The sequence below is a fragment of the Dioscorea cayenensis genome, unplaced genomic scaffold, assembly GCF_009730915.1.
Source record: "Dioscorea cayenensis subsp. rotundata cultivar TDr96_F1 unplaced genomic scaffold, TDr96_F1_v2_PseudoChromosome.rev07_lg8_w22 25.fasta BLBR01001412.1, whole genome shotgun sequence".
NCBI classification, from domain to species: Eukaryota; Viridiplantae; Streptophyta; class Magnoliopsida; order Dioscoreales; family Dioscoreaceae; genus Dioscorea; species Dioscorea cayenensis.
In genome coordinates this window covers 97,289-112,576 of record NW_024087803.1, presented here as the reverse complement: position 1 = coordinate 112,576, position 15,288 = coordinate 97,289, and the positions used below count along the sequence as shown (strand labels likewise).

Below are 15,288 nucleotides of genomic sequence, written 5' to 3'. Positions count from 1 at the left end.
TGGAAGCGTTGAAAATTTCAGAGATGCGCTTCGTAATTTTGCTATCAAACAGAATTTTGACTTTAAATTCATAAAGAATAAAAAACACCGGTTGACTGTAGAATGCGCTGTCGTTGGTTGTCCATGGTGCCTTCATGCATCAAAAGAATATAATAAGAATACTTTCAGAATCAAGACAATGCATCCCGACACACACTTGCGATGGAGGAATTGGATCGGTGTCATATCCGAAAGCGTCCAAGAAATGGATAAGCGCACGATTCATTTAGAAGCTCAAGGAGCAACCCTTATACAAGGCATTAACTTTCAGAAGGATATGTTACGGGAACATGGTGTCCACATTCCATACAAGCAAGTTTGGTTGGGTAAAGAGCATACTCGGGTGATCCTCGACGGCAGCGATATCTCTAACTATGATTTGTTACTTTTGGTACGTGGATAAGGTGGTTAAGACAAACCCTGGCAGCATTACGATTGTGTAAAGAGACGGTGACGGTGAGCGTTTTAAACGTGCATTCTTTTTTTTCAGTGCGTGTATCGTGGGATTTAAGAGGGCTTGCAGGCCGTTGTTGTTTCTCGATGGTACCCATCTCCTTGGAAAGTATCGGGGTACTCTATTGGGTGCCACAAGCAAAGATGGAAACAATGGTTTTTCCCACATCGCCTTCGAGTATTGTCGGCAACGAGACTGATGTCTATTCAACGTGGTTTATTTCCAAGTTAGGTGATGCTTTATACGATAGAGGAGATTATGAAGAGATAATTACATTCGTGTCAGACAGGTCTAAGGCCTTGTGAATGCCATTGCGAAAGCCTTCCCTTCTTCCCCACATGCATATTGGCTTCAACACTTGGAGGCCAATTTTATGAAAGCCAATGTCAGCTTGGGAAGACATTGAGGAAGGAGCGCTAGTCCATATACTTTCATATTGCGTGGGCATCCACGGCTAAAGAATTCGATGATATCATGAATGAACTGCGCGCCACATCACCCGAAGCATATCACTTGTTGATTCATAAATCAGATATGTCAAATTAGTCGAATTATCTATTCAAAGGTGAATGTTGGGCGAGATGTATTCAAATGTCGTAGAGTCTTTCAATGCGTAGATCAAAGAAGCTCGGCCTTTACCGGTGACGAAAATGGTCGACTCCATACGGCATTTGAATGTTAATTTTCTCTAACGTCTAAAAATAGTTCTTATCCTTTAAACCTGCTTGTTTCTGATTAAATAATGTTGTTTATGTTTAACTGTAAAGGTAATCGCTTAATATAGTTTCTTATCATTTAAAAATATCTTTTTCCGTTTAAATTTAAGTGTCTTAGCTTAACAATGTTTAAGTATACGTGTTCTACGTCATACAGGTTTAAGCTCATACGCATGTTATACACCCACCGTGAACAAGCGAACAAATGGGAGATATACTTATGCCCTGACATACATTCCAAGGTAGAGCTATTTATAGCGGAAAGCCGAAATCTTTGTGTTGGTCATTGTGTCGATGAGCGTTATGAAGTAATTGACCAGTGTAGCAATTCCGTAGATCTATCGCGTAAAACTTACTCATGTCCCAAATGGCAAGTTTATGGTATCCCGTGCAAACAGGCATGGGCTACAATAATGCAGACAGACACTAACATTCATCAATATATTAGGAGTTACTTCACCGTCAACAATTACAAATTGGCGTATAAGGAAGCTATTTTCCCCATACCCGACCATGACAAGCTTACGGATGACAATCGACAAGCTTACGGACGGAAGAGGATTGAGTCTCAACCATCCGAGGTCCGCGAGTTACGTTGCAGCCGCTACCACGCGTCCGGTCACAATCATCGATCTTGTAACGAAACTGTGGCCTACTAGGCATTGTAAATAAACAAAGATTTAAACAGAAACAATCTCATTTACGTGTCCTTCATTGATCTTTAAACAGTTATTTTGATATTTAAACAGAGGTATCGAAAGTTAATCAAAAACGCTTATTCTTAAAGGCTAACACAGATATTTAAACAAGGACAATCTTATTTAAACAGAAAAGATTTAAAGTTAAGAAGAAACTCTGATATTTAAACGTTAAAATTGAGAATTAAACAAAGAAGTCAAGTATACAGATATTAAACGAATAAAAGTATATTTACATGAAAAACCTTGCCATGTCAGTGTAAAACAATGAATAGAATTTAAATTATAACGACAAAACAGTTTTACATTTGAAAACAATATTAGGTCAACTCTGTTTCCTCCCAGTCGATGAATTGCCTTTCTAAGTGATGCCGGCTGCGCTCTCTTCCATAAGTATGCGGGCAACATACTTTACTCTCAAATAAGGGACATCTGTTTGAGGTAGCTGTACCTTTTCATCGTCAAGTAATTGTTTGATAAACCGCATGACATAGACGGCGTAGTCGACACTTCCTTGTTTTTGTCGTGGGGTTTCAGTGTCGTGAACTAGCGGGTACTTTAGAGTCACCATCTCGCTGAACTCCATATAGACACAATAGTCGAATAGTCTTCGCTTTTCGAGATATAAAATTTGAGGTTAGAATCTCGATTAATAAAGTACTATTTATCAAACTCTATTTATCAAAGAACTTACTATTTTAAACACGTCTCTGTCGTACTCATCACTTTAGCATGAAGAATAATGCATGTATTCTTGTTTGTCATTATCAAGAACCACGACATGGAAGTACCCGTTCATGATTATCGGGAGGATGACTATGTCAACATTATGCAGAATACATGCGGTATCTCTGATCATAGCGAAAAGTCATGTCAGACACGTCTTCCTGCTTCGACATAAACAGTACCAATAGTCGTGTGATGGAGACGCGCTTCTTATATGGATATGGTACTCTGTTCAGAGATTTTTGAATTATACATACAAACGCGTCCATCACATCGTTTGTCACCATTTCCTTCCCGTCAAGCAACGTGAATAGTCTAGCTCGTGTGGTGCTGACCGAATCATTCTTCCAGACAAATAGTCCTGCGGTTAAACGGTAACAGATATAATTAAAGAAAAACACAAATAGTTAACTGGAAAATATATAAGTTTAAATGATAACGTAAATATTTAAATGGAAACAGACAAATTTAAACTGTAAATCATAACTTTAAATGATAACACTAATATTTAAACGGAAACTACAAAACTTAAATGGAAACATATATATTTAAACTATAACATAAAAACTTCATACTTACGAGTCTATACAACAGTTGAGGAAGATCCTTATTAATTCTTGCATGAATTTGTCGAGGTGCGATTGTCCGGGGTATCTTTTCTTCTTCGGAACGAAGTCCTTCCTCACTTCTCGTATTGTTGGTTGGCAAAGACCATACTGTCAATGTTAACAATAATCGTTGTTTTTTTGTTGACGTTTCCTTGCCCCTCGTCAACAACATTTTTGTTTTCATCATGTGGCACTGTTATTGACGAGTTGTTGGTGTTTCAACACCAGGTGCATCTTCCTTCGATGCGAGCACAATGACAACATCAACCGAAGACACATCCTTAGCTGCTTCTTGTTGTTGAGGGATTGTGTCTACCTTCGATGCAGTACTTTCACCGGCTGTTTCTACTGAGACGGGGATTTCATTGACAATAAAGTCAACGATCTTGTCAAGCGAGGCCACGGCAACAACATCAACGGGAGACACATCCTTTGTTGCTTCTTTTTGTTGAGGGATTGTGTGTACCTTTGATGCGGTATTGTCGTCCGCCAGTTCCACCGAGATGGCTATTATTTCATCAATGACAACAGACTCAACAATCTTGTCAACTACCGATGATGCTACTATTGTTTCATCGTCAGCCGGTGGTGGAGAGAGAGGTATTATTGTTTTTATCTTTTTCATAAGCCTCTTCAAACTTGGTCGTCTTCGAATGACCATCCCAATGACGTCCTCGTCGTTAAAATCCGAGGCCATCCCACTAGCGTCCGTGCCGGATAATTCATTTGTTTGTAGAGACGGCGCATTCGATTGTGATCGTCTTTCCAATGCTTCAACCCGAGCGACAAGTTGAGTGAACTCGGTTATCAATATATGGCATGCCTGTAGAAGAGTTGTAGTGACATCATCGCCTATTATCGTTGGGGGGCTACCGCGGTCGGGAGGCCGTTGCCATTGGGCAGGGTAGGGGGCTTTTCCGGCGCCGAGGAATGTGTGCGGGCATTAGGCTGTAAGTAGGGGAACTACGTTGAGTGCACACGGAAGAGGTTGGCCTCTCATCTTGCCTTCGAGCAAGTGGTTTCGGAGGAATAGCATTCCCTTGGCGGATGGCCCGAACAAACATATCTTCATCAGCATTCACCGCGACCAGCTCAGGAAACTAACATATGTAAACAAAACAATCTCAGCGAAATCATTCAATTTAAACAATAACAAAATTTTTAAACATTTAACTTATATATTTAAATGGTATCACATATATTTAAACAGAAAACAAAACACTTAAACACTAAAGAATAATTTTAAACAGAAACTACTATTGTTAAACGCTAACGAAATATATTTAAACATTAATTACTATTGTTAAACACATTGTTCATGATTTCTTACCTCCTTTCCATCCAGAGATAACGATGTGGTTTCTATTGACGCTTGCTTTCGGTAACTATTTTCACCATAACACATCATCCTTGGGTTCTTGCCAAAATGCACTTTCTTTCCGGTGCCGGTCAGCTTGTAAAACTAGATGTTCAGTACGATCGAGCAAACCCTTAATGTACCCCATGTTGGTCTTCTTCCCAGCGCATCTTGCTTGCACTCGACCGTCAGCTTGTGGAGCGTCCTCCATGAGCCACTTGTGCGTTGCCTGCGCCCATGTGTATCTCCCCATGCCAGGTAGATCATCGACATAATCAACGATCCAATTCAGAACCGAGCATGAGGTATTTGGGAAGAGGGATTATACCCATGAGGTACACCATCAGGAGTTTGACAAAATTTTCTTCTTCTCCCCTCTGTCGAACAAGTTGCTCAAGAGTTTTCTTGATGTAGTCTTTGTGTCTCTCGCAGGTTTTCGATAAATGCCTCTCTTCGAAATCTAAGCGTGTTTTCTTCTTCTGAAACACGACTATGTCTCCATCGCAACACAGACCAAGAACGAGAGCCGCATCTTCAGGCCTGAAACTCAGTAGGCTTGCCCCAATCCTGAATTTATTATTGCGGCCATTGTACCTTTGCAACAGAGAATAAAAAATTGCCCTCTCTTGGAATACAGCTTCCAGCTCAATGAATGCTGCAAACTGTGTCCTTTGAATGATCTCCCAGTGTAGCGGGGTCATATGAACTTTTAATTCAGCCACGGTCTACACTACCGGTGTTAAGTAGCATTGTCCATTAGCTATGTTTACCGCCATAATCACAAGCCTGCGACAATAACAATACATTCAACACATTCAGTAATATTCACAAATTCTTAAGCGGAAAGATATGTTTTTAAATGGAAACCTCAATTATTAAACAGAGATATCACTTCTTAAACAGAATATTTAAACTTAGACATAATTTTTTAAATTAAACCTCATTTGTAAAACTGCAACCATATCAAATGAAAGGGAAAACGTACATTATAAATATTACACAGCATAACAATAAAAAAACTCTTTCGATCGTGTACACAGATGAAAATGTAAAACAAAATAAAACCCTAGCTAAGAAATTTCCCTTCAGACTAACAAAACCCTTGTCGAGAAATCTCCCTGCAGACTTCAATATCATCCAAGAAAAACAGAATCACAAAACAAAACCGAAAAATCTCTCTTTGTAATAGGATAGTTTAAAATAAAACCATAATCACAACTTTTTCAACGGTGTCTCATCTCGACTCAATACCTTAGACTGCAAATTGATGAAATGTCGAATACTTGAGCGGGACTTCTCCTTCGAGACACTGGTGGAAAGGGAAAAGCTGAAATTATAGAGAATGTCCAGGTAGAGACAACTTTGGACAGGGAAAAACTGAAGAGGCGAATAAAGAAAAAAAAATATATACGGCTCCAATAATGGTTGTCTCTTGGGATTACCCTAAGAACCCCTCCCTCTCTCAAAAACTTCCTCTCAAATCGGAGAAATAATTGTAGTGCCACGACTTTCTCATGTAAGGGGCAATTTTGTTCATAAAATTCAAAATCAACTCTGTTACCACTATTACATGTTTTGGGGGTTTGGAAAATATTGTGTTTAAAAAGAATGGGTTTTTAGAGATATAGAAATTTAAGGGTTGTGTTTGTGCATATTGCAAACTTAGGAGGTGTTTTTGTTGGCAATTTCCACTTAATAAAGTTATCAATAACTTTATTGTCTTTTTATTTCTTCTTTATGGATATATATATATATATATATATGTGACATAGGTTAACTACGACACTGACTGATGCCTTGCATTGTTTGACACGGCTATGCGTTGTGTTATTTCGCAGTCTTACAGCTCTTCTCTTCAAAAACTCCATGCATTCAATTGAGTTGTTATTCTATTTTTGTAGGAACGGTTGTTTAAATGCATCAAATTCCATCATGCTTTGGTAGCTGTTATTATCCAAGCTTGTCCTTGTCTTTCCATCTTGCGTGTCTCTATGAACTGTGTCTTTTCCACTTTCCTTTCTTCTCTTTTAGTTTCTTTGTCTTTCACTTCCGTCAAAGCCAATGACCCCATATTGCTATTGCCAAAGTCTTCCTTGTGTTTTGTTGTTCTTTAATAACTTATCACACGCATAGACCTTTTTTTTTCATAAACATTTACCTTGTATGTCCATTGTAAGGCTTTGTTTATTATTATTATTATTATTAAAACTTTTAGAAATTTTTATTGTCACCACTTATTATTCAGAATTGTAATTTCATGTATTATTATTATTATTTTTTACAAAATAGGAGTGAATGCTGTTCATTCAAGGGAAGTTAGAGATATGTCTTCACTTTGTTGGATAAGTCCTTATGAAACAGACACTCCAAGTTGATTTAGTGATTTAGTGTTAATAGGTCAAAAGATTATTGGCTTATGTATTAGTTTTTTTTATGTAAATATTTCTCTTATATAAACTTTTTTCATAATATATAAATATATTTTTTTAATCTAAAAATAAATTTTTTATATGTAATTCTATAATTTTTATTAAAATTAATCATATAACCAAAAGGCTCATAACCTTGTATTTGACCTTACATTACAGAAAATAAATATAAAACATTCAAAAGGTTCTTGAGTTCCAGACTAGTTTGAAGCAATAATGGTAATGGGTCACCGGTTGTGGGTGCGGATTTACAGCCCAAATCTCGTCCGTGCTTGTCGCTTTCGTAAAAAAAAATAATCATATATAAATAAAATTTTATATAATTTTTTTCATCTCCATTATTAATTTAAATGCTCAATCAAAAACCAAAAAACTGTTCGAAAAGATTGAGAGTTTTTTTTTTAAAAAAAATTATTTTAAAAAAATAATAATAATTTACTGCATAAATTTTAGGTGATGAGAGGAGTGAGAGGAGTGAGAGGTTGATAGGCCAAACTTGGAAGACTTATATCTCAAGGAATCCGATGAGCATTTACGCGTCTGAAAGCCTTTATTTTTCCAACACACTCCCCCACGTCCACTGCTCTCGTCTTCCTTCCTCCCTCCCTCTCCACTCGGTAACATCAACAACAACCACTTGATTTTTCTCTGTCCTTGTACTTCTCTGCATCTTTGATGCTCCAAATCTATGTAAAGTTTGTGCCTTGTTCCGTTTCTGATTATATATTTATATTTTTTATTATTAATTTTATGTTTTTCACTTCTGGTGACACGATCATCACATGTTCGATGAAATTCCCCAGTGAAAAAGGCACTGTTTTTTTTATGGGTGCCCCTGGAGGTACGCCATTTGACTTGCTCTTTGGTTTTTTTCTTCTTCCCTTTTTCATGTTTGATTTTTGCAGCAATTGAGAAATTGTTGTTTGAGAATTTAGTCATTCAATCAATAGGGTGGAATGCTTTCGGTGGTTAGAACCGTGGGCGACTGATTCCATTGCTTTGACTGTATTATTATTATTATTATTTTTTTTTAAATTTATTTTCTCATTCAAAATGAATCTCCCGTTTCCAATCTCCATCATTTTCAGCTTAAATTTAAAAAGAAAAATAAAGAAGCCATTTTTAAACCATTTCTTTGCCAAAATATTCTCACTGCTGTGATCTTGTTCCTGGGGGATATCAAACACAAGTCCCAAGCTGTGGTTTGGTGGGGGTTGAAGAAGAGGTGGAGTTGATTTTGACTAGCTCCGCTACACGTCATTGTCTGTGTTTTTGTCTTTAGAACTTGGGGAGGATTCTCTCTCTCTCTCTCTCTCTCTCTCTCTCTGTTCTTTTTTTCTTTTGTGCAAAGAAGCAGCAGCAGCTAATAATCATTCTTCCCATTTCCACTCTCATAGTTTTCTTTCCTTCCCAGTCCATTTTGATGCTGTCCGGGCTTTAAAGTTTGCATTTTTTACTGTGTAATCAATCTCCGGATAGATCCATTTCTTAGCCTGTAGGCATTCATTTTTCATTATCTCTTGAGTTGGTGACAGGCTTTGTTTTTCCTTGTTTTTGTTCTCATGTTAGTTTGCTCTAAAGATTGGATCTTTTGATCTTTAGTGATGCTTGATTTTCACTTTGTCCAAAACCTGTGTTTTTTCCTCTCTGACTAGTTATGTGTCCTTTTGATTTTGCTTCTATTTGCAGGGTGGTGTTGGTTGGTTGGTTGGTTGGTTGGTTGCGATCATAATGTTTATCACTCCTTTGCCGGTTCTCTAGCAAATATTGTACAGTTCTGTGGAAAATTTTGGTGTTGGGGAAGTTGGATGAAGAATTGAGCAGCCCGTATCAAGGATACTTTGAAAAATGGGTGGCCTTTGCTCGAAGAGATCTTTGGTGGATAAGTCTCCAAGTGAGAGTACACTTAATGCCGATGGCCTTAGAGATCATGAATCTATACCTTACGAGTCGAAGCAGCAGATGGAGGAGACCGTGGAGAAGAGATTTCCACAGCAATCATTGTCATATTATGACAGAATGGTGCCTGCCTCTGAGAACAAGCAGCCCAGTGCTACCATGGAGGGGAGTAACGAACCGCAGCTTTTGAGAGCTCACTCACAGGAGTCCAGGTCAACTAAAACAAAGTCATCAGTTGCCGCAAAGACTGGCACAACCAAGGCAAGCTTAATGCTTGCTAGTATTTTTTATTGCCCTGGCATGTATGCTAAATCATTTGTAAATTGCACATGGATAGAAGAACTCATCATTATATGTGGTGCACCAAAGAAGACCTTGCGAATGCATGCTTGCCTAAAATTTTCATTGTTGAGCTTGCAAGCCATGTAAAATGTTTAGCAGCTGCCATTGTGTAGCTGATCTTGAGTTTTGAAGTTGGCCACTGAAGTTAATTCTATTTTAGCTTGGTTGTTCACCAATCATAAATGCATGACATCTGGGAAACCAAGTCTGCTTCTTTTTATTCATAATCTTTGAGATCTGTCAATAGAGGCAAGCTACATAGGATGATTTGTAGCGAGTTACTCATTTGTATAGCTGTGGAACACAACCTCTTTCTCTCTCTCTCTCTCTCTCTCTTTTTTGTTATCTTGGTCTTTCGCAATTTTTTCTTGGTCGTATTGATTGAATGCTGCAGTATATGTTTTCTACGCTGATGTATCATATCAACTGTTTTTTTATTGAATGCTGATCCTTTTTACCTTGAAATGTATAGTTATTTTTTATATCTGCGTTTAACTTGCCTCTATGTTTGCATTATTACCTGAGTTGTTTTTCTATAACTAAGTTTCATAGAATTACTTATCATACCCTGTTTCCAATATTATTAGTGAAATTACCTGAGTAGCAGTTGATTATGTCACAGGCCTCAGAAGTGGGTTCCCTTTTAGGCAAGGCTGGTAGTGTTGGGTTGGGGAAGGCCGTTGAGGTTCTGGACACACTTGGAAGCAGTGTGACAAGTTTGAGCCTAAGCAGTGGATTTGGGTCAGGAACAACGAAAGGCAATAAGCTATCTATTTTGGCCTTTGAGGTTGCCAATACAATAGTAAAAGGGTCCAACCTCATGCAGTCACTTTTAAGAGAAAATATTAAACATTTAAAAGAGATTGTGCTTCCATCAGAAGGTGTGCAACGTTTAATATCCAAAGATATGGATGAATTGCTTAGGATCGCTGCAGCTGACAAAAGGTATCAATTCTAATTTTTTTTTTCCATATTAACTTGGCTCTAACAGTTCATTCAGATGATCAAGTTTTGATATTGCTGCATCACAACATGGTTGAAGTAAAATTTTTACTGCTCTAATTGCATCTGCTGTTTATGACCACAACTAGTTGAATCATTTCTTTCTTTACTTGGAACTGACTTGGTTTTAAATACAATTTATCAGAGAGGAATTGAAAGTATTTTCAGGAGAGGTTGTACGTTTCGGAAATCGGTGTAAAGATCCTCAATGGCACAATTTGGATCGCTATTTTAACAAGTAAACACTTAAGTCCTTTTATTTGAAACAATTTATGGATTTTTTTGACAGCATTTCACATGCATATGATTTGTTAATGTTAGACTAGGATCAGAAATCTCCCCACAGAAGCAATTGAAAAACGAGGCTCCTGAATTGATGCAACAATTGATGACCCTGGTTCAATATACAGCTGTAAGCTTTCTTGCTTTCTAGTAGACAGATATGAATTCTTTTATTCACTAATTTGTTCTTGTTAGATTTTTTTATATTTTGGTACTAGTGGGCCCTATATGGGCTCTATATGGGCTTAGGGGTTTTACAATAAAAAGTCTCAAGACTTAGTGACTCAACCCCTATACCTATATATAAACCCATTACACTTCTATCACACAACCAATGTGGTACTATACTACTATATTTCCAACAGTTCTCAAATGTTATTACTAGAGGGCTTCTTGCCTTCTTCCTCATTTAATGCTGGGAATTACTTCTAGTTTATGAGTTTTTGATCCATTCTTTAGAATGTGCTGACCATTTGATCGAACTGGTCATCTCCATTGATATATACTAGTATTGAGTGCTAGGCATCTATTTATTGAATTTATTCTTACAATGGAGGCCAATTTAAATTTGATAAAACCCTTTCAAGTTTTATCTCCTTGTATTACCAACTTGTCCTCTTTTTGACCCTCTAGTAACTATGACATTCTTCAGGAATTATACCATGAGTTGCATGCTTTAGATAGATTTGAGCAAGATTACCAGAGGAAACAACAGGAAGAAGAGAATACTAATGTAGTTCAACGAGGTAACTTCTTATCCCAGCCTTTGACCTGAATTGTTACATTTGTGATATTTATCAACCCTCTTTTTATATTTGAGCATATTCTGCATGAGAATATGAACATTTTGATATTGTATATGCATTATCTGTACCCACCTTCTTTGAACTGTAATGCTGAAGCATTAGAGTTGAATGGGTGAACTGATAATTTGGTGGCTACTAGTGGCACCAGAAAGTTGACAGGAGTAGGGATAAGGATGAATGGAAGGTTAGGAACTTGTCCTAAAACTTGCTGCAGGAGCAAAGTAATAGCAGTTAAGATAGTTATAGATGAGTATATTCCGTGCCCATAAAGAGAATAAGAAATGGGTTGCGTAAATGATGCGCAAGATAAATCCTTCTTCCCCAGTATAAATGTTTGGTGAGTAACCCCCTAATAATTCCCACCTTGTTGGCTCTGTTGTAGAAATTATGACTTTCTGTTTATCTTGTTGAGTCATAATAGATTGTTGGTGGGACAATCACAATAAAATAAACTATCCAGTTGCAGATAGTGAACTCTTCTTGGAATATATAGGCTTCTCAATAATTATTCTATGATCTTGATCCCCTTAAGTCTGATGTCATTTCATTAATGCATAGGTGACAATCTTCAACTTTTAAGGCAAGAGTTGAAGAGCCAAAAGAAGCATGTAAACAGTTTAAAGAAAAGGTCACTTTGGTCCAGGAATTTGGAAGAGGTCAGTGTGTAGTACTGCAACTCAGTTTATGTTTTTTATTTCATTTGGCATGCACTTCTTTTAGCGTTATACACTTCTCTGATTTGTGTGCCTTTATAACTGCCCAAATTTATATTTATTTCAGAAATGGGTTTTAGATCAATGATGACATACATAAGATCATGATGACACTCGTTACTTGCAGATTATTGAGAAGCTGGTGGACATTGTTCACTTCTTACATCTGGTGATTCGTGATGCATTTGGAAGTGCTGGTACTTTGTTTACCTTGTGCAAGACCATTTTCTCACATTTGTTTAATTATTTCATTGTATAATTATTCTAAATGTAGTTTTTATGCATAAATAGGCAAATTTACGTATGTCATCTCTGAAAACTGGGCTGGCTAGGCTATATATGGGTTTTGTTAATCATGTGGAAAATTTAGTCTGGCTCTGTACACTGCCATATTTGGTGGGCCTATCCTGAGGATGATACCCGCTTTCAACTAATATGAAGAACATGCTCTGAGCAACTCTATGTTTATTTGATTAGGTTGAATAATTATGCTATTATTGAACTGTAGATGGAGATAATCCGGTGAAGGGATCTTTGAACAGTCATCAAACATTGGGATCAGCTGGACTTGCTCTGCACTATGCCAATATCATCACTCAAATTGACACTCTCGTGAGTACTATGTTCAATGTTTGATTGTGCTCAGAGCTCTGGAGTTAATATATTTTTATTACATTGATGTTTTCATTTTAACAGGTCAAAAAGAAAAGTGTCCAAAATCTCAAAGACAAGTTTAAATGTTGGGTTCTGCTGACAATTGTTTAGATTGTGTGTACAGGTATCTAGATCGGGTTCTATGCCTGCGAATTCAAGGGATGCATTATACCAGTCATTGCCACCTGCCGTAAAAGGTGCTCTACGTTCTAGGTTGCCATCTGTTCAGTTCGAAGAAGAGGTACAGTTTACTTGCACAGCTTAATACCAACTGAAACCATTGAGTTATGAATTGAGATTCTCTTGAAAATGTCTTGCTTTAGTCTTTTTTTTCCTGTTTTTGATGAATATTTTCGCACCTGCAGCTGACGGTTGCTATAGTCAAAGCTGAAATGGAGAAAACATTGAGATGGCTTGTTCCCCTTGCGAATAACACAACCAAGTATTACATCTACCCATTAAAAACTAAACTACATGTTTTTAACATCTGAATTTTGAATCTTCTCTCTCAGTATTTCAAATGTTCTTGTTTGTTGGTAGGGCACATCATGGTTTTGGTTGGGTCGGAGAGTGGGCAAACAACGGGTCAGTAACTTATAAATATTTTATCTTTAATCATCAAAACTCTGGCTAACAATATGGCTGTCTCAGGAGTGAGATGAATCGAAAATCAACCACGCAAACTGATTTGATTCGGATTGAGACTCTCCACCATGCAGACAAGGACAAAACTGAAGCACATATACTAGACATTGTTGTATGGCTTCACCACCTCATCAGCCTCTCCAGGCCTTCCAATGGCAACATCAGGTCTCCCATCAAGTCACCTGTTCAATCCCCCTCGCAGAGTAGCTCAACCGTCTCATTGCCAGCAAAGTCGCCAATGCTTACTGATGAAGATCAAAAGATGTTACGGGATATCAATTTCCGGAAACTAACCCCTGGAATAAGCAAGAGTCAGGAGTTCGACATCTCAAAGATCAGACTATGCACAAAGAGTAGACTGACCAAGAGTAATAGTCACTCCCCGACCAGTGAAACCGTCAAAGATTTTTTCCCGACGAGAAGGCCTTCAATGGCCCCTGTTATCGACTTTCGATATTGACCGGATTAAGGCTTTGGATGTGATTGATAGAGTGGACACTCTTTGGAAATTATAAATTGTACATAAAATGAGCCAGACTGAAATTAAATTGTCATGCAGGATCAACAAGAAGAATAGGTCCATGAGTGCTTTTGTACTTATAGAGTGCATGATAACGTATATTTTTCTTTGTATTATGAGATATTTTTGTCTTAATATATGCGGTGTTATTGAATGAGGAAACAGATCATTAATAGTTACTGTATGTACAAGGAGTACAGTGTGTTTGTGGTTGCCCTAACCCTAATTTTATAAATCTTACCTGGTGAGGTACTTTTGTGCAGTGCTATATGGAAATGAAAGCCCTAGCCCTAGTGGTTTATTTTATGTCATAAACAAGACGTATTCATTATTTTTTTTTCAAAATTATCTTTAACATTTTATTCAATTTTTTTTTGAAATTAAATATGAAAGAAAAAGGCGAAGATATAAATTAAGGGTAATTTAGGAAAAGATAAATAATTTTTTATAAAATTTTGTGAAATAATTAAATTTTTTAGTATGCGAGATTCGGTTAACCACAACAGATAAAAAAAAAACTGAGGGAGTAACCTTTATTTTCCTTTAAAGTTTGAGTGTCAAGTGATTTACTTGCTAGTTAAAATTTCCCAACCTTTCATTTGAAGTTTTAAAGTAATAGTTACGTTATATATATATATATATATATATCGAAGAAAAACTTGTCCATGATTTAAATGCAATGAAGTCATCAAAAGCATGGGCAACCAAATTACACAACAAAATGATTGATAAAAATGGAAGCATAATAGTTTATTTGAGTCTAAAAAATAAAACAATGACTTCAAATAAATAACCCTTATATACATACATACATATTTATAAAAGGTAAGAGCACATATTGTTGAGTTTATAGTTATTCTCAATTTTATCTCTTCATAGACATTTAGGCTTTGTTTGGTTAAAAATGGAGGGGAGGGTTCACTAGAGAAGTATAGAGGGGTAATTTATTTATTTTTGTTTGATAAGGAGGAGTGAGGAAGGGTGAGGAGAGGTGTAATGCATATTTTACTAATTTGTCTTTTTATATAAAATTGATCATAATAATTTATATATATAGGATTATTTTGTACTAACTTTGTTAATATTAATATTACCTAGGATTATTTTATACCAATTTTGTTAATATTAATATTAATACTAGCAATAATATTATTTATATAACATTAACATTAATAATAATATTAAACTAATACTATACTCACTCATTTTATATATATATTTTTATATTATTATATATAAAATTTTTTTATTAATATTAAATTCACACATTACAAAGAATGAGAAAAAAAAAAATAATGAGAGATGAAGTTAGGTTTTTAAAAAAATATGACAATTTCTCTAATTAATAAAGAACAATTTTATCTTTTCATAGACATTTAAAAATTAAAATTTTGTTAA

General features: G+C 36.4%; 1 pseudogene; it reads left to right on the top strand.

The window, feature by feature from the left end:
- The first annotated feature begins 7,889 nt into the window (after window positions 1-7,889).
- LOC120256367 lies at window positions 7,890-14,097 on the top strand (annotated as a pseudogene).
- Window positions 14,098-15,288: the final 1,191 nt, after the last annotated feature.